Source organism: Nycticebus coucang, chromosome X (assembly GCF_027406575.1).
Source record: "Nycticebus coucang isolate mNycCou1 chromosome X, mNycCou1.pri, whole genome shotgun sequence".
In the NCBI taxonomy this organism is placed as follows: Eukaryota; Metazoa; Chordata; class Mammalia; order Primates; family Lorisidae; genus Nycticebus; species Nycticebus coucang.
This window is the reverse complement of record NC_069804.1, coordinates 121,290,128-121,313,038: the sequence shown is the minus strand read 5'-3', so window position 1 is coordinate 121,313,038 and position 22,911 is coordinate 121,290,128. Positions and strand designations below refer to the sequence as shown.

Here is a 22,911-nt window from a genome sequence, read left to right as displayed (position 1 = left end):
CTCGAAAGGCTTATCAATATTCTCAATTAATTTGAATGGTTTAAATTGTCCTCTAAATAGGCACAGGTTGGCGGACTAGATACAAAAACTCAGGCCAGATATCAGGTGCATACAAGAATCTCATCTTACCTTAAAATATAAATATAGACTTATAGTGAAAGGATGGTCATCTATATTCTAAGCAAATGGAAAGCAGAAAAAGCAGACGTTGGAATCCTATTTGCAGATACAATAGGCTTTAAGCCAACCAAAATAAGGAAGGATAAGGATGGAAACTTCATATGTGTTTAAGGTAATACTCGATATGAGATTTCAATTATTAATATTTATGCACCCAACCAGAATGTGCCTCAATTTATAAGAGAAACTCTAACAGAGATGAGCAACTTGATTTCCTCCAGTTCCATAGTAGTTGGAGATTTTAACACACCTTTAGCACTGCTGGATAGATCCTCCAAAAAGAAGGTAAGCAAAAACATTTTAGATTTAAACTTCACTATTCAACATTTGGTTTTAACAGACGTCTACAGAACATTTTATCCCTACAAAACTGAATACACATTCTTCCCATCAGCTGATCTTCAGCCACAAATCTAATCTCATCCAATTTAAAAAAAAGGAAATTATTCCCTGCATTTTATCAGACCATCATGGAATAAAAGTTGAACTCAATAACAACAGAAACCTGCATACCCATACAAAAACATGGAAGCTAAATAACCTTGTGCTGAAGAATAGATGGGTTATAGACTATATTAAGAAAAAAATTACCAAATTCTTGGAACAAAGCAACAATGAAGACACGAATTATCAGAACCTCTGGGATACTGCAAAGGCAGTCCTAAGAGGGAAATTTATAGAACTGCAAGCCTTCCTCAAGCAAACGGAAAGACGGGAAGTTAAGAACTTAAAGAAACATCTCATGCAACTGCACAAGGAAGAATATTCTAACCCCAATCCCAGCAGAAGAAAATAAATAACCAAAATTAGAGCAGAATTAAAAGAAATTGAAAACAAAAGAATTATACAACGGATCAATAAATCCAAAAGTTGATTTTTTGAAAAGATCAATAAAATAGATAAACCTTTGGCCAACTTAACCAGGTAAAAAAGAGTAAAATCTCTAATTTCATCAATCAGAATTGGTAAAGATGAAATTACAACAGACACCTCAGAAATTGAAAAAATCCTAAACAAATATTACAGGAAAATTCAGTGTCCAATATGTGAAAATCTGAAGGAAATTGACCAATACTTGGAAGCACGCCACCTGCCAACAGTTAGCCAGAACAAACTGCAAATGTTGAACAGGCTTATATCAAGTTCTCAAATAGCATCAACTGTACAAAATCTCCCTAAAAAGAAAAGCCTGGGACCAGTTGGCTTCATGTCAGAATTCTATCAAACCTTTAAAGAGGAACTAGTACCTATATAACTAAACCTCTTCCAAAATATAGAAAAAGAAGGCATACTACCCAACACATTCTACAAAGCAAAAATCACCTTGATCCCTAAACCAGGGAAAGACCCAACAAGAATAGAAAAGCATAGACCAATATCACTAATGAATATTGATGCAGAAATACTCAATAAGATCCTAACAAAGAGAATTCAACAACACATCAAAAAAATTATACACGATGACCAAGTGGGATTTATCCCAGTGTCTCAAGGCTGCTTTAATATATGCAAATCTATAAATGTAATTCAGCACATAAACAAACTAAAAGATAAAGACCATACGATACCCTCAATTGATGCAGAAAAAGCCTTTGATAATATCCAGCATCCCTTCATGATCAGAATACTTCAGAAAATTCGTATAGAAGGGACATTTTTTAAAATAATAGGGGCCATCTACAGCAAACCCACAGCCAATATCGTATTGAATGGAGTTAAATTGAAATCCTTTCCACGCAGATCAGGAATCAGGCAAGGTTGCCCATTGTCTCCACTGCTCTTTAACATTTTAAATGGAAGTTTTAGCCATTGCAATTAGGGAAGAAATGGTGATCAAGTGTATCCACATAGGGTCAGAAGAGATCAAACTTTCACTCTTTGCAGATGATATGATCATATAAGTGGAAAACAGCAGAGATTCTACTACAAAACGTGCAGAAGTGATCAAGGAATACAGCAATGTCTCAGGCTACAAAATCAACACCCATAAATCGGTAGTCTTTATATATAACAACAATAGCAAAGCCAAAAAAAAAAAAAAAAACAATCAAGGACACTATTGCTCTCACAGTAGTGCCAAAGAAGATGAAATATTTGGGAGTATACCTAACAAAGGATGTGAAAGATCTCTATACAAAGAACTATAGTAGTTTAAGGAAAGAAATAGCTGAAGATGTTAACAAATGGAAAAACATACCATGCTCATGGCTGGGAAAAATCAACATTGTTAAAATGTCTACACTACCCAAAGCAATATATAATTTTAATGAAATTCCTATTAAAGCTCCGTTGTCATATTTTAAAGATCTTGAAAAAATAATGCTTCATTTCATATGGAATCAGAAAAAACCGTGAATAGCCAAGACATTACTCATAAGTAAAAAGAAAGCAGGAGGAATCAGGCCACCAGACCTGAGACTGTACTATAAATCGATAGTGATAAAAACAGCATGGCACTGGCACAAAACCGGAAAAGTAGATGTCTGGAACAGAACAGAGAATCAAGAGATGAATCCAGCTACTTACCATTACTTAATCTTTGACAAGCCAATTAAAAACATTCATTGGGGGTCCAGTCGTCTCTGGCTGATACTCTTGCAATGATGCCTTCTCCTTCTCAGTCTGAACCTGTGTCTTCAGGGGACGTTCCCCCATTGTCTGCTGACTAAAGAAGAAAAAAACAAGGACTACTTTACTGGTGATTCTAACCAATATGCTGGGCTCACCTAAATGTATATGGACATAGCACTAGAACCCTTGAAGAACGGTGGTGAAGAGAGATCCCTTCAGCAGGGTTTTCTACATAGAAAATTATGTCGTCTATGAATAAATCAGTTGGCCATATATACACGAATTTGCTTTTGGACTCTCTATACTGCCCCATTGTTCTATAGACTTTCCTATCTAGTTGGTAGGGGAAGAAGGAATAACACTTTTCCATGGAATAATTTAGGAACCCATTCATGAAACAAAAATCCATTATACTTACTATTGGAAAAGAAGAAATCAAAAAGGACCGGTACCTCCTGAATTGAGTGTCTCACTGTCAGCTCTGCTGAACAAGAATTCACCTGTGGCTTTCACATGTGGACTTCACCCTGCTAGTGCTGACCAAAAGAATCAGCTTCACTCATCCACAGGCATGAGAACTTAAAGAGCAAGAGGAAGTGAAAGGGAAATTAGGGCAAGGAAACAGATAAAAGAAATCACACATGAGGAAGAATCAGCAGAAAACTCCAGGCAACATGAAGAACCAGTCTAGAACAACCCCGCCAAAGGACCATGAGGTAGCTACTGCAGAGGATTCCACTTATACAAAAATGTTAGGAATGAAAGAAAGGGAATTTAGAATACACATGTTGAAAACAATGAAACAAATGATGGAAACAATGAAGGAAACTGCTAATAAAGTGGAAAATAACCAAAAGGAAACCCAAAAACAGAATCAAATCAGAGATGAACGATATGAAGAATATAAAAAGGATATAGCAGAGCTGAAGGAAATGAAACAGTCAATCAGGGAACTTAAAGATGCAATGGAAAGTATCAGCAACAGGTTAGACCATGCAGAAGAAAGAATTTCAGAGGTAGAAGACAAAGTTTTTGAGATAAATCAGATAGTAAAAGAGGCAGAAAACAAGAGAGAGAAAGCAGAACGTTCACTGTCAGAATTATGGGACTTTATGAAGTGTTCCAACATACGAGTTATAGAAATTCCAGAAGGAGAAGAAGAATGCCACAGAGGAATGGAAGCCATACTAGAGAATATTATAAAAGAAAATTTCCCAAATATAACCAAAGATTCCGACACACTGCTTTCAGAGGGATATCGGACCCCAGGTCGCCTCAACTCTAACCGAGCTTCTCCAAGACACATTGTGATGAACCTGTCCAAAGTCAAGACAAAAGAAAAGATTCTGCAAGCTGCCAGGAGTAAGCGCCAGTTGACCTACAGGGGCAAATCCATCAGAGTGACCGCAGACTTCTCTAATGAAACTTTCCAAGCAAGAAGACAATGGACATCTAACTTTAATCTACGTAAACAGAACAATTTCCAGCCCAGAATTCTGTACCCGGCTAAGCTAAGCTTCAAAATTGATGGAGAAATCAAATCATTTACAGATATACAAACATTGAGGAAATTCGCCACAACAAGACCAGCTCTACAGGAAATACTTCAACCTGTTCTGCACACTGACCACCAAAATGGATCAGCAGCAAAGTAAGAACTTAGAAATTAAAGGACAGAACCAAACCTCCACACTGATGCAAAAGATAAAACTAAGCAATGGAATTTCACAAAATAAGATGAATAGAATAATACCACACTTATCAATTATCTCAGTAAATGTTAATGGCTTGAATTCCCCACTGAAGAGACATAGATTGTTTGACTGGATTAAAAAACACAAGCCATCCATTTGCTGTCTGCAAGAAACACACCTGGCTTCAAAAGACAAATTAAAGCTCCGAGTCAAGGGTTGGAAAACAATTTTTCAGGCAAATGGAATTCAGAAGAAAAGAGGAGTTGCAATCTTTTTTTCAGATACATGTGGATTTAAAGCAACTAAAGTCAAAAAAGACAAAGATGGTCACTTTATATTGGTCAAGGGAAAAATACAACAAGAAGATGTTTCAATTCTAAATATTTATGCACCCAATTCAAATGCTCCCAGATCCTTGAAACAGACCTTACTCAGTCTGAGCAATATGATATCTGATAATACCATAATAACAGGGGACCTTAACACTCCTCTTACAGAGCTGGACAGATCCTCTAAACAGAAATAAAACAAGGATATAAGAGACTTAAATGAGACCCTAGAACAACTGTGCTTGATAGACGCATATAGAACACTCCATCCCAAAGATAAAGAATATACATTCTTCTCATCACCCCATGGAACATTCTCCAAAATTGATCATATCCTGGGACACAAAACAAATATCAACAGAATCAAAAGAATTGACATTGTACCTTGTATCTTATCAGACCATAGGGCACTAAAGGTGGAACTCAACTCTAACAAAAATGCTCGACCCCACCCAAAGGCATGGAAACTAAACAATCTTCTGTTGAATAACAGATGGGTGAAGGAAGAAATAAAACAGGAAATCATTAACTTCCTTGAGCATAACAACAATGAAGACACAAGCTACCAAAACCTGTGGGATACTGCAAAAGCAGTTTTCAGAGGAAAATTCATCGCTTTAGATGCCTACATTAGAAAAACAGAAAGAGAGCACATCAACAATCTCACAAGAGATCTTATGGAATTGGAAAAAGAAGAACAATCTAAGTCTAAACTCAGTAGAAGAAAAGAAATATCCAAAATGAAATCAGAGATCAATGAAATTGAAAACAAAAGAATCATTCAGAAAATTAATGAAACAAGGAGTTGGTTTTTTGAAAAAATACATAAAATAGATAAACCATTGGCCAGACTAACGAGGAATACAAAAGTAAAATCTCTAGTAACCTCAATCAGAAATGATAAAGGGGAAATAACAACAGATCCCACAGAGATAAAAGAGATCATCTCTGAATACTACCAGAAACTCTATGCCCAGAAATTTGACAATGTGAAAGAAATGGATCAATATTTGGAATCACACCCTCTCCCTAGACTCAGCCGGGAAGAAATAGAGCTCCTGAACAGACCAATTTCAAGCACTGAGATCAAAGAAATAATGAAAAAGCTTCCAACCAAAAAATGCCCTGGTCCAGATGGCTTCACTCCAGAATTCTACCAAACCTTCAAGGAAGAGCTTATTCCTGTACTGCAGAAATTATTCCAAAAAATTGAGGAAGAAGGAATCTTCCCTAACACATTCTATGAAGTAAACATCACCCTGATACCAAAACCAGGAAAAGACCCAAACAAAAAGGAGAATTTCAGACCAATCTCACTCATGAACATAGACGCAGAAAGTCTCAACAAAATCGTAGCCAATAGATTACAGCTTATCATCAAAAAAGTCATTCATCATGATCAAGTAGGCTTCATCCCAGGTATGCAAGGCTGGTTTAACATACGCAAGTCTATAAATGTTATCCACCATATTAACAGAGGCAAAAATAAAGATCACATGATCCTCTCAATAGATGCAGAAAAAGCATTTGATAAAATCTAGCATCCTTTTCTAATTAGAACACTGAAGAGTATAGGCATAGGTGGCACATTTCTAAAACTGATTGAAGCTATCTATGACAAAGCCACAGCCAATGTTTTACTGAATGGAGTAAAACTGAAAGCTTTTCCTCTTAGAACTGGAAACAGACAAGGTTGTCCTCTGTCACCTTTACTATTCACGTAGTGCTGGAAGTTCTATCCAATACAATTAGGCAAGACAAGGAAATAAAGGGAATCCAAATGGGAGCAGAAGGTCAAACTCTCCCTCTTTGCTGACAACATGATCTTATACTTAGAGAACCCCAAAGACTCAACCACAAGACTCCTAGAAGTCACCAAGAAATACAGTAATGTTTCAGGATATAAAATCAATGTCCACAGGTCAGTAGCCTTTGTGTACACCAATAACAGTCAAGATGAGAAGCTAATTAAGGACACAACTCCCTTCACCATAGTCTCAAAGAAAATGAAATACCTAGGAATATACCTAACAAAGGAGGTGAAGGACCTCTATGAAGAAAACTATGAAATCCTCAGATAGGAAATAGCAGAGGATATTAACAAATGGAAGAACATACCATGCTCATGGATGGGAAGAATCAACATTGTTAAAATATCTATACTTCCCAAAGCAATCTACCTATGCAATGCCATTCCCATCAAAATACCAACATCGTACTTTCAAGATTTGGAAACAATGATTCTGCGTTTTGTATGGAGCCGGAAAATAATCCGTATAGCTAAGGCAGTTCTCTGTAACAAAAATAAAGCTGGGGGCATCAGCATACCAGATTTTAGTCTGTACTACAAAGCCATAGTGCTCAAGACAGCATGGTACTGGCACAAAAACAGAGACATAGACACTTGGAATCGAATTGAAAACCAAGAAATGAAACTAACATTTTACAACCACCTAATCTTTGATAAACCAAACAAGAACATACCTTGGGGGAAAGACTCCCTATTCAATAAATGGTGTTGGGAGAACTGGATGTCTACATGTAAAAGACTGAAACTGGACCCACACCTTTCCCCACTCACAAAAATTGATTCAAGATGGATAAAGGGCTTAAACTTAAGGCATGAAACAATAAAAATCCTCCAAGAAAGCATAGGAAAAACACTGGAAGATATTGGCCTGGGGAAAGACTTCATGAAGAAGACTGCCATGGCAATTGCAACAACAACAAAAATAAACAAATGGGACTTCATTAAACTGAAAAGCTTCTGTACAGCTAAGGAGACAATAACCAAAGCAAAGAGACAACCTACATAATGGGAAAGGATATTTGCATATTTTGAATCAGACAAAAGCTTGATAACTAGGATCTATAGAGAACTCAAATTAATCCACATGAAAAAAGCCAACAATCCCTTATATCAATGGGCAAGAGACATGAATAGAACTTTCTCTAAAGACGACAGACGAATGGCTAACAAACACATGAAAAAATGTTCATCATCTCTATATATTAGAGAAATGCAAATCAAAACAACCCTGAGATATCATCTAACCCCAGTGAGAATGGCCCACATCACAAAATCTCAAAACTGCAGATGCTGGCGTGGATGTGGAGAGAAGGGAACACTTTTACACTGCTGGTGGGACTGCAAACTAGTACAACCTTTCTGGAAGGAAGTATGGAGAAACCTCAAAGCGCTCGAGCTAGACCTCCCATTGGATCCTGCAATCCCATTACTGGGCATCTACCCAGAAGGAAAGAAATCCTTTTATCATAAGGACACTTGTACTAGACTGTTTATTGCAGCTCAATTTACAATCGCCAAAATGTGGAAACAGACTAAATGCCCACCAACCCAGGAATGGATTAACAAGCTGTGGTATATGTATACCATGGAATACTATTCAGCCATTAAAAAAAATGGAGACTTTACATCCTTCATATTAACCTGGATGGACGTGGAAGACATTATTCTTAGTAAAACATCACAAGAATGGAGAAGCATGAATCCTATGTACTCAATTTTGATATGAGGACAATTAATGACAATTATGGTTATGGAGGTGGAAACAGAAAGAGGGAAGGAGGGAAGTGGGTGGGGCCTTGGTGTGTGTCACTCTTTATGGGGGCAAGACATGATTGCAAGAGGGACTTTACCTAACAATTGTAATCAGTGTAACCTGGCTTACTGTACCCTCAATGAATACCCAACAATAAAAAAAAAAAAAAAAACATTCATTGGGGAAAAGATTCCCTATTTAACAAATGGTGCTGGGTGAACTGGCTGGCAACTTGTAGAAGACTGAAACTGGACCCACACCTTTCACCATTAACTAAGATAGACTCTCACTGGATAAAAGATTTAAACTTAAAACATTAAACTATAAAAATACTTGAAGAAAGTGCAGGGAAAACTCTTGAAGGAATCAGCCTGGGTGAATATTTTATGAGGAGGACTCCCCAGGTAACTAAAGCAATATCAAAAATACACTACTGGGACCTGATCAAACTAAAAAGCTTCTGAACATCCAAGAACATATTAAGTATATAAAGCTGACAACCCTCAGAATGGGAGGAAGTATTTGCAGGATATACCTCTGATAAAGGTTTGATAACCAGAATACACAGAGAATTCAAACGTATTAGCAAGAATAGAACAAATGATCCCATCTCAGGGTGGGCAAAGAACTTGAAGAGAAACTTCCCTAAAGAAGACAGACACACGATCTACAGACACATGAAAAAATGTTCATCATCCTTATCATCATAGAAATGTAAATCAAAACTACTTTGAGATATCACCTAACTCCAGTAAGAGTAGCCCACACAACAAAATTCCAAAACCAGAGATGTTGGAATGGATGTGTAGAAAAGGGCAAACTTGTAATGCTGGTGGGAATGCACACTAACACGTTCCTTTTGGAAGGATGTTTGGAGAATACTTAGAGATCTAAAAATAGACCTGCCATTCAATTCTATAATTCCTTTACTCAGTATATACTCAGAAGACCAAAAATCACAATATAACAAAGACATCTATACCAGAATGTTTATTGCAGCCCAATTCATAATTGCTAATCATGGAAGAAGCCCGAGTGCCCATTGACCGACAAATGGACTAACAAATTGTGGTACATGTATACCATGGAATATTATGCAGCCTTATAGAAAGATGAGACCTTACCTCTTTCATGTTTACATGGATGGAGCTGGAACATATTCTTATTAGCAAAGTATGTCAGTCAAGAATGGAAGAAAAAGTATCCAATGTACTCAGCCCTACCATGAAGCTAATTTACAACTTTCATATGAAGGCTATGAAAGGGTGCTATTGCACAACAATATGTGGAAAGGGCCAAGGGAGGGGAAGGAAGAGGGAAAGGTTGGGGTTTATGGAGGGTCATTGGTGGGGCCACACCTATGAAAAATTTGGGACCCGCAAAGAAAGTACCTAGTGCACAATAGTAGTCTGCCAGTCTATGTCTACCATGGAGGGGAGGGCTTTATTTATTCAGAATCTTGGATCAGAGACTGACTATGCAGTTAAGGGATAAGTCAGTGCTTTAAATCTTCACCCTTTCATGCACTGTTGGCCTGATCTTTCCTTTGCTATTATTGGTGGGACAACACACCCTATCTCATTCACAGTGTCCACTATCTGAGTCCCTTAGCCCTTTATCATTATCATATTTGAGTCTCGGCTTCCTCATTTGCACAATTAAAATCATACTGTGTCATGATGCATGTAGTGGAAATTATGTGTGATCATCAGGCATGTTCCCTAGATTTTTCCATAATATGATTTAAATGTTTGTTTTTTTTTTTTCCCCAGGCCCATCAAGCTTCCTCAAGATTTATTGCATTATCTCCTTAGAAACCACACCTCAAAACCACACCTCTTATGCATGCTATGATGGAAGAGTTAGCCCAGGACCTAAGGCTTTTTCTTCTCCTGATCCATGTTCTATTCTGACCACCTCAGTCACCATACATGGAGGATGGCAGGGCTGAGTACCTGTCATGGATTATACCTCTACTGTCTGTCTACTGTTTATGCTGGATTTGGTCTTCTCACTGGCAGTCCCAGAAAGGTCTCGTCTCTTTCTTTGCTTTTGTAAATTCATTTCTTTTCTGTGTGGTGATTTATTCATTGAAATTCAGGTGAAGGCGTTTGACAATGTGAAGAAGGGAAGTCATATGCTAAGCAGAAATAAACACTATTCTAAGGTGTTCTCCCAGAGACTTCTGACCGATTCTCAGTGGGTCCTTCTTCTTCCTCTAATTTGATATTGGTACAAATGTCATGGAGAAGGTGACATCGCAGATCCTGAAGTTCACACACTTTAGGTCAAATTCCACATTTCTTTGGGAATAGATACTAAAGTGTCTAGCTTTTATCCACCACATTGTTAGCCATTCCCTTCTGATTTACTCTTCTAATTGATTCAATTTCTTTTAAAACATTTGAAGATGGGAGTCAATTTTATTTCCCATCAAATGGAAAGCTTAGTACTTAGATACATGTAAAAACTTTACACAAACCCACATTTGTCTCCCAATTTTTATGATGATGGCCAAGGATGGGTTACTTCTTATTCACAAGGATTTGTGAAATTTCAGGTAACTGTGATGCTTCCTCCCTGTTACACAGGCAGTGTCACATGTAATGTCCTCTGCTTCTGTGATGGCACAGTCATCTTGGGTCTCTTGGTTTTCATTTTTTTTTTTTTTTTGCTTGCTTTCTTCTTGGATGAGGGGCTGCGGCAGAAATCAAAAAGGCATACTTTGGTGGATAGTTGCACTGGGTAAATGTATTTAGGAAGAATCCAAAAGGTAGAGGATGCCAAAAGATGTCTCAATAATTGATGGGAGTCTTAAGGATTCAAGCTCTCAATGTTAAAAAAGGTGGATCTCCTGGGAATTTCATGTAGTATTTTCATTTCTTGGATTTCATTTCCCAGAACTTCATTCCTAGGCCAGCCTTATCACTAGTCTCTTATTGAATGTAGTTGTGTGTGTGCTCCAGTGAGAATGGTAATTTGCTTCATGTTCTTGGTGCAAACTATTCCATGTCACACTCCACTTTGCCTTAAACAGCTTTCTCATGCATCTGCCTTATATAGGAGGTCTGAATAGAATGGATTCTCATGGGGAAATCAAGGCAAGGCCGGACTGAAACTCTATTGATTACATGAGTAGAAGCAAACTATTGATTTTGCTACTATTTGATGAAATGGAACAATATACTTATGGGTTGATATGATCCCTTGGTTGTAAAATAACTTCACATTATGTAGTTACTATATAGTCATGCACAATCTCAGGGATTTGAGGAAAACAAATGAAATTTAGATCACTGATGATCTCTATACCTAGATTTACCTAAACTGGACCACTTGGTATCATTTCGAAGGAGGATTATTCATGGCAGTACACACATCTTAAATTAGGATTCTTGTTAATAATCCTTATCAAGGCAAGGTGAGGTTTCCCAGTAGGAAATTAAAAAAAAAAAAAAAACTTTGATACCCTTTTTTTATTTTATAGGTAAGGGAGAGGGATATTGTTACCCCTGGGTATTACAGACCTGTATCTCACACCGTAAATGCCAACTCCTGTCTTTTTCATGTATCATGGTCTATGTTTGAACATAAGGCTTAGGCACAGATAGAGAAATTTGCCATTGAGGCAAATGCAACTCAGTGGTTTCCTTGTAAAATGGATTCCTTGTGACATGCATTCAGGCATGTAACTTGGACAGCAATGATCTTTTTTGTGAAGTTCCTTAGCCTGCTGGCAAGGATGGTAATGGTAGGGATAATGATACTGATGGCAGTGGTGATGATGCCACAAGAAATCAATCACAGCTATCACTGGGACCATGTTTACTATAACGGAGAACTATGCTCAGTTCTTTTCATTGGGTCCTTACCTCCTTCTTTTTTTTTTATTGTTGGGGATTAATTGAGGGTACAATAAGCCAGGTTACACTGATTGCAATTGTTAGGTAAAGTCCCTCTTGCAATCATGTCTTGCCCCCATAAAGTGTGACACACACCAAGGCCCCACCCCATCCCTCCATCCCTCTTTCTGCTTTTCCTCCCCCCCATAACCTTAATTGTCATTAATTGTCCTCATATCAAAATTGAGTACATAGGATTCATGCTTCTCCATTCTTGTGATGCTTTACTAATAATGAATAATGTCTTCCTCTTCCATCCAGGTTAATACGAAGGATGTGAAGTCTCCATTTTTTTTAATAGCTGAATAGTATTCCATGGTGTACATATACCACAGCTTGTTAATCCATTCCTGGGTTAATGGGCATTTAGGGTGTTTCCACATTTTGGCGATTGTAAATTGAGCTGCAATAAACAGTCTAGTACAAGTGTCCTTATGATAAAAGGATTTTTTCCTTCTGGGTAGATGCCCAGTAATGGTATTGCAGGATCAAATGGGAGGTCTAGCTTGAGTGCTTTGAGGTTTCTCCATACTTCCTTCCAGAAAGGTTGTACTACTTACCTCCTTCTTTAAAAATTATGCTAGCTAAATAATATTCTTATCATCTCCATTTCACAGAGGACACGAATGATGACAGACTATGTAATTACCTTCCAATTTTAACAGAGCCAGGATAGTATTGGAGGAAACTCAGATCCAGATTCAGCTGGCCTTGAATTCTGTGGTATTAATCAGGACCTGTGGGAAACTGTGTGTTTTCATTTTTGAGAAAAATTCTCAGTCTGTTGCCCCAGGCTAGAATGCCATGGCAACATAGCTCACAGTAACCTCTAATTCCAAGATTCTAGTATTCCTCTCGCCTCAGCCTCCCAACTAGCCGAGACCACAGGTGCCTTGCACAATTCCCTGATTTTTTCCATTTATTTGTAGAGATAGGGTCTCACTGTTGTTCAGACTGTTCTACATGTCTTGAGCTCAGTCAATCTACCCCTCCTGACCTCTCAGCATGATGGGATTACAGGCGTGAGTCACTGCATAAGGTCTGTGAGGAGGCTTTTTAAGAAAGTTTCTGGTGCTTCAAGGAGCTGTTACCCAACCTTCCATGTTCTGTGCAATTTCTGGGCAATGTGTCGTTGCAGAGACTATACAGGAGGCTTGTGTAGTAAATAGTACAAATATCTGCTGATGACAGTGTTCCTAAAGAGATGTAACAAAACATCTTGACATAATGGATTTCAAGGCTGGATCCCTAGGCTGTTTGAAAGTCCATTCTTCAATGAGAAGTATTGTAACATTAGAGGCTTAGGAAGATGACAGATATTTGTACCAGGAAAGATGGAATGACACTGCATGTAGTTGCACCATCATGGGTTTATTGCCTCATATGGGAAAGGGCTGGGGGCAGTAGCACCAGGGAAAGCTGCTCCAAAGGGCTGAGGGTGAGGGACCCAAATGCCCATGTGTTGACAGGCTTTGTGCATCAGAGGTGTAGGTCTTTCCTCCTTCCCTGTGCCTCCCACTACCTCAAATTATATTGTTGAGTGTGACATCAGCAAGTGTGGCCCTTTGGCAAGGATGATTCTTTAATTAAGGGGGCAGAACCTTGCTGTCCATTCTCAATGAGAACACTGGTTTGCTGTCTGTGAGGATTTTGCTAGCCAGTGTGAAGAGAAAACAAATCAGAATGGGATAGTGGTGAATGAGAATATAAGACACACATGTGAGAAAGATCACTCAAAAAGTGATGGGGTCAGCAGGTCTAATGCAGCTGATGACTGCAGCCAGAACTGAACCATGTGAACAGACTTATTTATATAGTAACCAAACAAGGTTGCTTGTACTAAGAATGTTGCAAATCACCAAGGAAAGCGAATGGGAATATTTTCACCTTACAAGGTTGAGGGGATATAATGGTACAAGGGGTAAAGATTATCTTTAGGGAGAGAAGACTATGTGCTGTTAGTCAAAAGGCAGAAAAGTTTACAGAAGGTAGGTGTCTTCTGGCAGAGGGTGCAAGGAGAAAGGACTATTGTTTTTTAGGTAGGGAGGAGAAGCAGTTTAGGGCTCATTCCTTGAATATACCTCCTGGGCTGTGGGGGTATGCATATAAATAAATGTAATACACTATATCAATACAAGTGAAAACAAAGGCCATAGGATCCTTTCAATATATGCAGAAAAGGCATTTGACAAAATTCAGCATCCTTTTCTAATAGGAATACTTAAGAAACTAGGCATGGGAGGCACATTTCTTAAGCTGCTTGAAGCCATCTATAACAACCCCCCAGATAACGTCATACTGAACGGAGTAAAATTGGAAATATTTCCACTTGGAACTGGAACAAGACAAGCATGTTCACTATTGCCAATATTATTCAACATAGTGCTGGAAGTTCTAGCCAATGCACTCAGGCAAGAGAATGATATAAAGGGCATCCAAATGGGGGCAGAGGAGGTCAAACTCTCACTCTTTGCTGATGATATGATCTTATACTTAGAAAATCCCAGAGTATCAACCACAAAAGTCAGTCTTGAAAGTACGATGTTGGCATTTTAATAGGGATGGCATTGAATCTGTAGATTGCTTTGGGATGTAGATACATTTTAACAATTTTGATTCTTCATAGCCTTGAGCATAGTATGTTCTTCCATCTATTAATATCCTCTGCTATTTCTTTTCTTAGGGTTTCATAATTTTCTTCATAGAGGTCCTTCACCTCTTTTGTTAGGTGTATTCCTAGGTATTTCATTTTCTATGAAGCTTTGGTGAAGAGAGTTGTGTCATTAATTATCCTCTAATCTTGGCTTCTTTTTGCACATGCAAAAGCTACTAACTTGTGAACATTGATTTTACATCCTGAGACATTACTGTATTTTTTTTTCTTTTTTTTTTTGTAGAAACAGAGTCTCACTGTACTGCCCTCAGGTAGAGTGCCATGGCATCACACAGCTCACAGCAACCTCTAACTCTTGGGCTTACACGATTCTCTTGCCTCAGCCTCCCGAGCAGCTGGGACTACAGGTGCCGGCCACAACACCCGGCTATTTTTTTGTTGCAGTTTGGCCGGGGCTGGGTTTGAACCTGCCACCCTCGGCATATGGGGCCGGCGCCCTGCTCACTGAGCTACAGGCGCCGCCCGACATTACTGTATTTTTTGATGACTTCTAGAAGTCTTGTGCTTGAGTCTTTGGTGTTATCAAAGTATGAGACCATATCATCAGGAGAGAGGGAGAGTTTGACCTCCTCTGCTCCCATTTGGATGCCCTTTATTTCCTTCTCTTGCTTGATTGTATTGGCTAGACCTTCCAGCACTATGTTGAATAGTAGTGGTGATAGAAGACAATCTTGTCTGTTTCCACTTGTCAGTGGAAAAGTTTTCAGTTTTACTCCATTCAGTAAAACATTAGCTGAGGGTTTTTCATAGACAGCTTCTATCAATTTAAGAAATGTGCCACCTATGCCTATACTCTTCAGTGTTCTAATTAGAAAAGGATGCTGGATTTTATTGAATGCTTTTTCTTCCTCTATTGAGAAGATCATATGGTCTTTGTTTTTGCTTCTGTTGATATGGTGAATAACCTTTATGAACTTGTGTAAGTTAAACCAGCCTTGCATCCCTGGAATGAAACCTACTTGATCATAATGTATGACTTTTTGGATAATAAGCTGTAATCTATTGGCTAGTAAAAGTTGAGAAATTTTGCATCTATATTCATTAGTGTAATTGATCTGAATTTCTCCTTCTAAATGGGTCTTTTCCTGATTTTGGTATCAGGGTGATGTTTGCTACATAGAACATGTTGAGGGTGATTCCTTCCTCTTCAATTTTTTTTTGAATAATTTCTGCAGAACGGGGATAAGCTCTTCTTGAAGGCTTGATAGAATTCTGGTGTGAAGCCATCCAGACCAGGGCATTTTTTGTTGGGGGATTTTTTTTTTTTTATTAAATCATAGCTGTGCACATTGATATGATCATGGGGTATCATACACTAGTTTCACAGAGCGTTTGACACACTTTCATCACAATCGTTGACATAGCCTTCCTGGCATTTTCTCAGTTATTGTGCTAAGATATTTACATTCCACATTTACTAAGTTTCACATGCACACTTGTAAGATGCACCGTAGGTGTAATCCCATCAATTTCCCTCCCTCTACCCCCCTCCCCCTCCCTCTCTTCCCTTTCCCTCCTCCCTCTATTCTGCAGCCTTAAAGAAAGATGGAAACTTTACCTCTTTCATGTTTACATGGATGGAGCTGGAACATATCCTTCTTAGTAAAGTATCTCAAGAATGGAAGAAAAAGTATCCAATGTATTCAGCCCTACTATGAAACTAATTTTGGGCTTTCACATGTTGGGGAATTTTTTATTGTTTCTTTGTTCTCAGTGCTTGAAATTGGTACATTCAAGAGATCTATTTCTTCCTGGCTAAGTCTAGGGAGAGGGTGTGATTTCAAATATTGATCCATTTTCTTCACACTGTCAAATTTCATGGCATAGAGTTTCTTGTAGTATTCAGAGATAATCTCTTGTATCTCTGTTGCATATGTTGTTATTTCCCCTTTATCATTTCTTATTGGGGTTACTAGAGATTTTACTCTTTTGTTTCTAGTTAGTCTGGCCAAAGGTTTATCTGTTTTATTTATTTTTTCAAAAATCAAATCCTTGCATCATTTATTTTCTGACTGATTCTTTTGTTTTAAATTTCATTAATCTCTGATTTAATTTTGCATATTTATTCTCTTCTGTTTTGCTTAGGCTTAGATTTTTCTTTTTTTTTTCCAATTACATAAGATGACTTGTGAGTTTGTTGATGCACTCTCTTTCTATTTTTCAGATGTAGGCATCTAAAGCAATAAATGTTCCTCTCAAGACTGTTTTGCTGTATCCCACAGGTTTTGGTATCCTGTGGCTTTATTATTGTTATGCTCAAGGAAGTTAATGATTTCCACTTTTATTTCTTCCTGTTCCCAACTTTCATTCAGAATAAAGATGTTTAATTTCCAAGCTTTTGTGTGGGGTTGAACATTTTTGTTGGAGTTCAGTTCCACCGTTAATGCCTTGTGGTCTGAGAAGACGTAAGGTAAAATTTCAATTCCATTGATTCTGTTGAGGATTGTTCTGTGTCCTAGGATATGATCAATTTTGGAGAATGTTCCTTGGGCCAATGAGTAGAATGTATATTCTTTAGCTTTGGGATGGAGTGTTCTATGTATGTATATCAAGCACAGTTGTTTTAGGGTCTCATTTAAATTCCTTATATCTTTGTTTAATTTCTGTTTAGAGGATCTGTCCAGCTTTGAGACAGGAGTGTTAAAGTCCCCTGTTGTTATGGTGTTATAGGATATCATATTACTCAGCCTAATTAAAGTCTCTTTGAAGAATCTGGGAACATTTAAGTTGGGTGCATAAATATTTAGAATTAAAATATCTTCTTGCTGAAATTTTCCCTTGATCAATATGAAGTGTCCATCTTTGTCTTTCTTGACTTTATTTGCTTTAAATCCACTTGTCTCTGAAAATAAGATTGCAATCTCTCTTTTCTTCTGAATTCCACTTGCCTGAAAAATTGTCTTCCCACTCTTAACTCTGACTCTTAATTTCTCTTTTGAGGCTAGGTGTGTTTCCAGCAGACAGCAAATAGATGGCTTGTGTTTTTCTATCCAATCAGCCAATCTATGCTTCTTCAGTGGGAAATTTAAGCCATTAACATTTCTTGAGATAATTGATAAGTGTGGTAGTGTTCTATTCATCTAATATTGTGAGAGTCCATTGCTTAGTTTTATCTTTTGCATCATTGTGGAAACTAGGTTCTGTCCATTAATTTCTGGGTGCTTACTTTGCTGATGGTCCATTGTGATCTCAATGTGTAGAAGAGGTTGAAGTATTTTATTGTAGAGCTGATCTTGTGGCAAATTTACTCAATGTTTGCTTTTTAGTGAAAGATTTTTTTTTTCTGTCAATGTAAAGCTTACCTTAGCAGGATATAGAATTCTGGGCTGGAAATTGTTCTGTTCAATTATATTAAAGATAGATGACCATTGTCTATTGGCTTGAAAAGTTTCATTAGAGAAGTCTGCAGTCACGCTGATGGATTTTCCCCTGTAAGTCAATTGGCACTTACTCCTGGCAGCTTGCAGAATCTTTTCTTTATCTTGACTTCGGACAGGTTCATCACAATATATCTTGTAGAAGGTCTATTAGAGTTGAAGTGACCCAGGGTCTGTTATCCCTTTGAAAGGAGTGTGTCAGAAAGTTTGGTGATATTTGTGAAATTTTCATTTATGATATTCTCTAGCATGGCTTCAATTCCTCTGGAGCATTCTTCTTACCATTTTGGGATACCTAAAACTTGTATGTGTGAACACTTCATGAAGTCCCATAATTCTATCAGTGAACGTTGTGCTTCCTCTCATTTTTTCTGCCTCCTTAACTATCTGAGTTACCTCAATAGCTTTGTCCTCTATCTGTGAGATACTTTCTTCTGCATGTTCTGTTATTGATACTTTCTATTGCATGTTTAAGTTCCCTAATTGACTGTTTCAATTCCTTTAGCTCTGCTATATCCTTTCTATATTCTTCATAATGTTCATCTCTTATTTGACTCTGTTTTAGGATTTTCTTTTGGTTATTTTCCACATTCTGAGCAATTTCCTTCATTATTTTTATCACCTATATTTTAAATTCCCCTTCTGTAATATCTAACATTTCTTTATAGGTGAAATCCTCTGCCATAACTACCTCATGGTCTCTTGGTGGGGTGGGGTTCCTCTGGACTGGTTTTTCCTATTGCCAAAATTTTTCTGCTGTTTCTTTCTCAAGGATGTTTTCTTTTACGTGTTTCCTTGCCCTTATTTTCCCTTCAATTCCTCTTGCTCTTTAAGTTATCGTGCATCTGACCTAAGGTTTTGATGAGTCCTTTTGGTATAGGACTAAAAGGATAAGAAGACTGAAGAGCAAGAAGAGAAAAAAATTAGCAAAAAGTAAAATGAGAAAGGAGAGGGGGTGAGTAAAAGTGAATATTTAAAAACATGAGAGAGTCACAGAAAGAGGAAGACAGGAGTAATAAAAGTGTACAAAAGAGTACTTTGACTCACAATTTGAAACCCCCCAACCTCTGGGGTTGCTGGGTTGAGTGGTTCCTTTGAGATCAGAGCTCTTTGTGAGCAGACACAGTACGCCACCACCAAATGAAGATAAAAACAAATATACTATAAATCAAAGCACAGCAAACAAACAGAAAACGTTACAGGATAAAATTGGGGGAAAAAAGACAAATAACAGGGGCAAAAACACTAGCAAAATGAAGTTATTATTATTAAAGAAGTTAATAATGGAAAACTATATTTACACTAGAAAAATGAAGAAAGAAAAAACAAAGAAAAGTCTTGGGGGAAAAGTTGAAATTAAAAAAAAGGGGAAAAAAACCAAAATCCAAATCCCAAAAGAAAGCAATATCACTGAATATTGTCTGACCAACAGGTGATCTTTTGGGGTATGAGAGGCTAATCACAATGTTGATACAACTGTATAAGATGGACACTGGATGGAGGCTTCTCCTGACTTCTTTGACCTCAAACCCCACAGAGTTGACAGTCTGAATCTCTCCTCTGCCTGCTTAAAAGACACTTTAAAGCATTAACCTTGGGTAACCAGAGGCTTTCACAGAAAAGCATGTGTCACTTGGGTCTCTCCTTAAGTGGCTGTCTGCTTATCAGGTGAGCCAAAACTGGCCTCACGTTATGCCCCTGAGGGGCCAAGGCTGCAAGGCAGGTCTCTTACTGCCAAACACTGAAAGCTCCCTGAGGGTGGAGCTTGTAGGGCAGCTCTCCCACAATGGCTGCACACAGCTCACCATGTCTGAGGCTAAAAAGACTTTATCCAGCACACCACCCAAAGTGAGCCATGTGAAGAACAACTGAGACCATAACCCATAGGCTCTTTTCAGAGTCACACACAGCTGTCCTGAATGAGTGGTAGTTCATCAGTAGGGGATGAGGGAACAGAGTTGAGTTTGGGGCTAGTTTGCAGGTGGGGTCCTCCCAGTTTGGGGACCATGTGGGTCATCATACTGCTCATGTATGATGGAAGTGTCAAGTGGTACTTCATGCATAATATTGCAACAAAGTGTACAAGCAGATATAAAAGTCAAGCATATCCTAACCACATCTTTCCCCACATATCCCATTTTTGAATTTAATTTCAACTTGAAAATCAACACACAAACACTCTTTACCAGAAAGAGCTAAACCATATTTTAAAAACATCATCTATATTTCAAGCTACCAAAAGTCTGAAGTTAATATCCTCATTCACTCAGATTTCTTAGATTCTTATTGTCTCAAGCCTGAAGTATTTCCTCTTTAAAACAAACAAACAAACAAACAAACAACAAAAAAAAACCTACATGACTTGCAATTATTCATGCATGGGAAAACTGTCCAATAAGAAAAGCCCAAATCTCAGGTTCCAGAGACTCAACCAGTGGGAGAGTTGCAGTCTCTGGTCCCTGGTCATTTTCCCCAAGTGTAGGAAGTTTGTTCCTGCTAAAGCAGTAAGAAGCTATGCCTGAAATTGAACCTGGAGGTTGTGGAGAAACAGTGAGTTGTTTATCTGTGCCTGTTGGCTTGCTTTGTTTTTTTTTTTTTTTTTTATCATATTGATTTGAAAATGTGAATTGAGACCTGGGACAGGGGCATGCCTCTCAATCCTTGCATCAAATCATAAGAAGAAGAAGGCCAGCAATTAAGAGAAGTAGGGTGAGTTGTGTTTGCCCAAGCAATTTGAATGTTTATATTTATGTCACTGTTAATAAATTCTAATTTTGGCCTTCAGTGTTTCTTCTGCCGTGGACAGCATAGAGGGCGCTATCTCAGTCCATAGGTGGGAGGTATGGTATAGGGTCTACTGTCCGTGTTTGACTATGTAGTTTGATGCCAGGCCTTCTGCAGCATTCCTGGGGTAGCAGGGAGAAGCCGCAGTTGCCCCGCCAGACCCTCCCTCCATCCCCTGGCCAGGGAGGGACAGAACCCACATCACGCTTCTCAGCGCTTGGTGTTCTTTTCTCTGTCATTGCATCCATATCATGTCCCAAGATCAAACAGTGCCCCATAGATGGTCAGCTTTCTCCTGAGGGTAAACAAGAAAGAGATCATGAGATCATGGATTATAGGTGAAATTTTAGCTCCAGCAGCTCCTTTCAACAAGAAATGTAGTTGTGAAAATTGGACTGTTGCTTTTCCTCCAGATGGTTGATATTTTGTTTGATCACCAGGACATCATACAGTAATGCTTGTTCCATGGTACCAGGGCCTTATATACTTTGTCTTGCATGGCACCAATAATGTTACAAATTCCAGGAGTTTAAGATTGTCAAGGCAAAATAGTGACAGTGGTCAGAAAGATAAGCCTCATGAATGGATTATAGACTATGGAGATGTAATCTAGAGTCTTGCTTTTGAGTCTTTAGTTCCAAAAAAAATAGAGTTTCTGTGTAAATACAGAATGACATCAATTCACATCTGGACACAATTAGTTACTCCTTGCCATGGGGTTAAACAATGGGTGTATCAAAATATGGGATGTACATACAGGAACACTCAGCCTTAACCTGATAGAGGTTCATCACTTCATACTGAAGTGGTCAGACATTTAACTTTTGCTCCACATGGGATATTGATCCTAGTTTCAGCTTCAGGAGACCAAACTCTCAGAGTATTGTACCCGAAAGATGATGGAAACATGGTAAAAGGATTGAGGGGGCATCAGAACTGGGTGTACAGCTCTACATTCTCTCATGACTCCTCTATGCTGTGTTAAGTTGGAGCCAGAAAAGCAGTTTTCTTTTGGAATATGGATAAATATACCATGATATGGCAACTAGCAGGACCTCACCATGATGTTGTAAGTTTGTGACATTAATCCTGATGGAGCACAACTGGCTACTGCATCTTATCATAAAAAAGTGTATATTTGGTATCCACATAATGTAGACATTCTGAAGGAATTTGGGCATATGTTTCTCCCACCTACTCCATTATTTGCTGGAGAAGCAAATGACTGATGGGTAGGATATGTATCTTTTAGTCATGATGGAATGCATATTGCAAGCGTTGCTGATGGAATTCTGGAGAATTGATGAGGATTATGCAGTACAAGTTGCAGCTTTGAGCAATGTTCTTTGTTGTGTCTTTTCTACTGATGGCAGTGTTTCAGTTACAGGGACATAGGATGGAAATGTCTATTGTGGAGTGACTCCAAGGCAAGTCCCAGGTTTGAACATGTAAGTGGAATGCCAATCCTAAGAGTGATGCCCACTCAAGAAGTCCAGGAGCTGGCAATTCCTTCCAACATTTTGGAGTTTCTCTCTTATCATATTTAGAAGACTCTGCCTTCCTATTAGTAGGGACTGACCGAATATACTTTACAAAAACCACAAGCTTTATTGACTTCAAGTAACTTTTTTTAAAGGTTTAGAAGATGTATTTAATTTCATAAATTTTTATGCTTTATTTTTACCAGTTGAGCTATTATTTTATTTATTTATTTATTTATGTATTTTTGAGACAAAGCCTCAAGCTGTTGCCCCGGGTAGAGTGTCGTGGCATCACAGCTCACAGCAATTTTCAACTGCTGCTCTCAAGTGATTCTCCTGCCTCCACCTCCCAAGTG

The 22,911-nt window shown here is 38.2% G+C and overlaps 1 pseudogene; it reads left to right on the top strand.

Moving 5' to 3' along the window:
• The first annotated feature begins 21,354 nt into the window (after positions 1 to 21,354).
• Positions 21,355 to 22,621, top strand: LOC128578074 (WD repeat and SOCS box-containing protein 1-like; annotated as a pseudogene).
• The last annotated feature ends 290 nt before the right edge of the window (positions 22,622 to 22,911 follow it).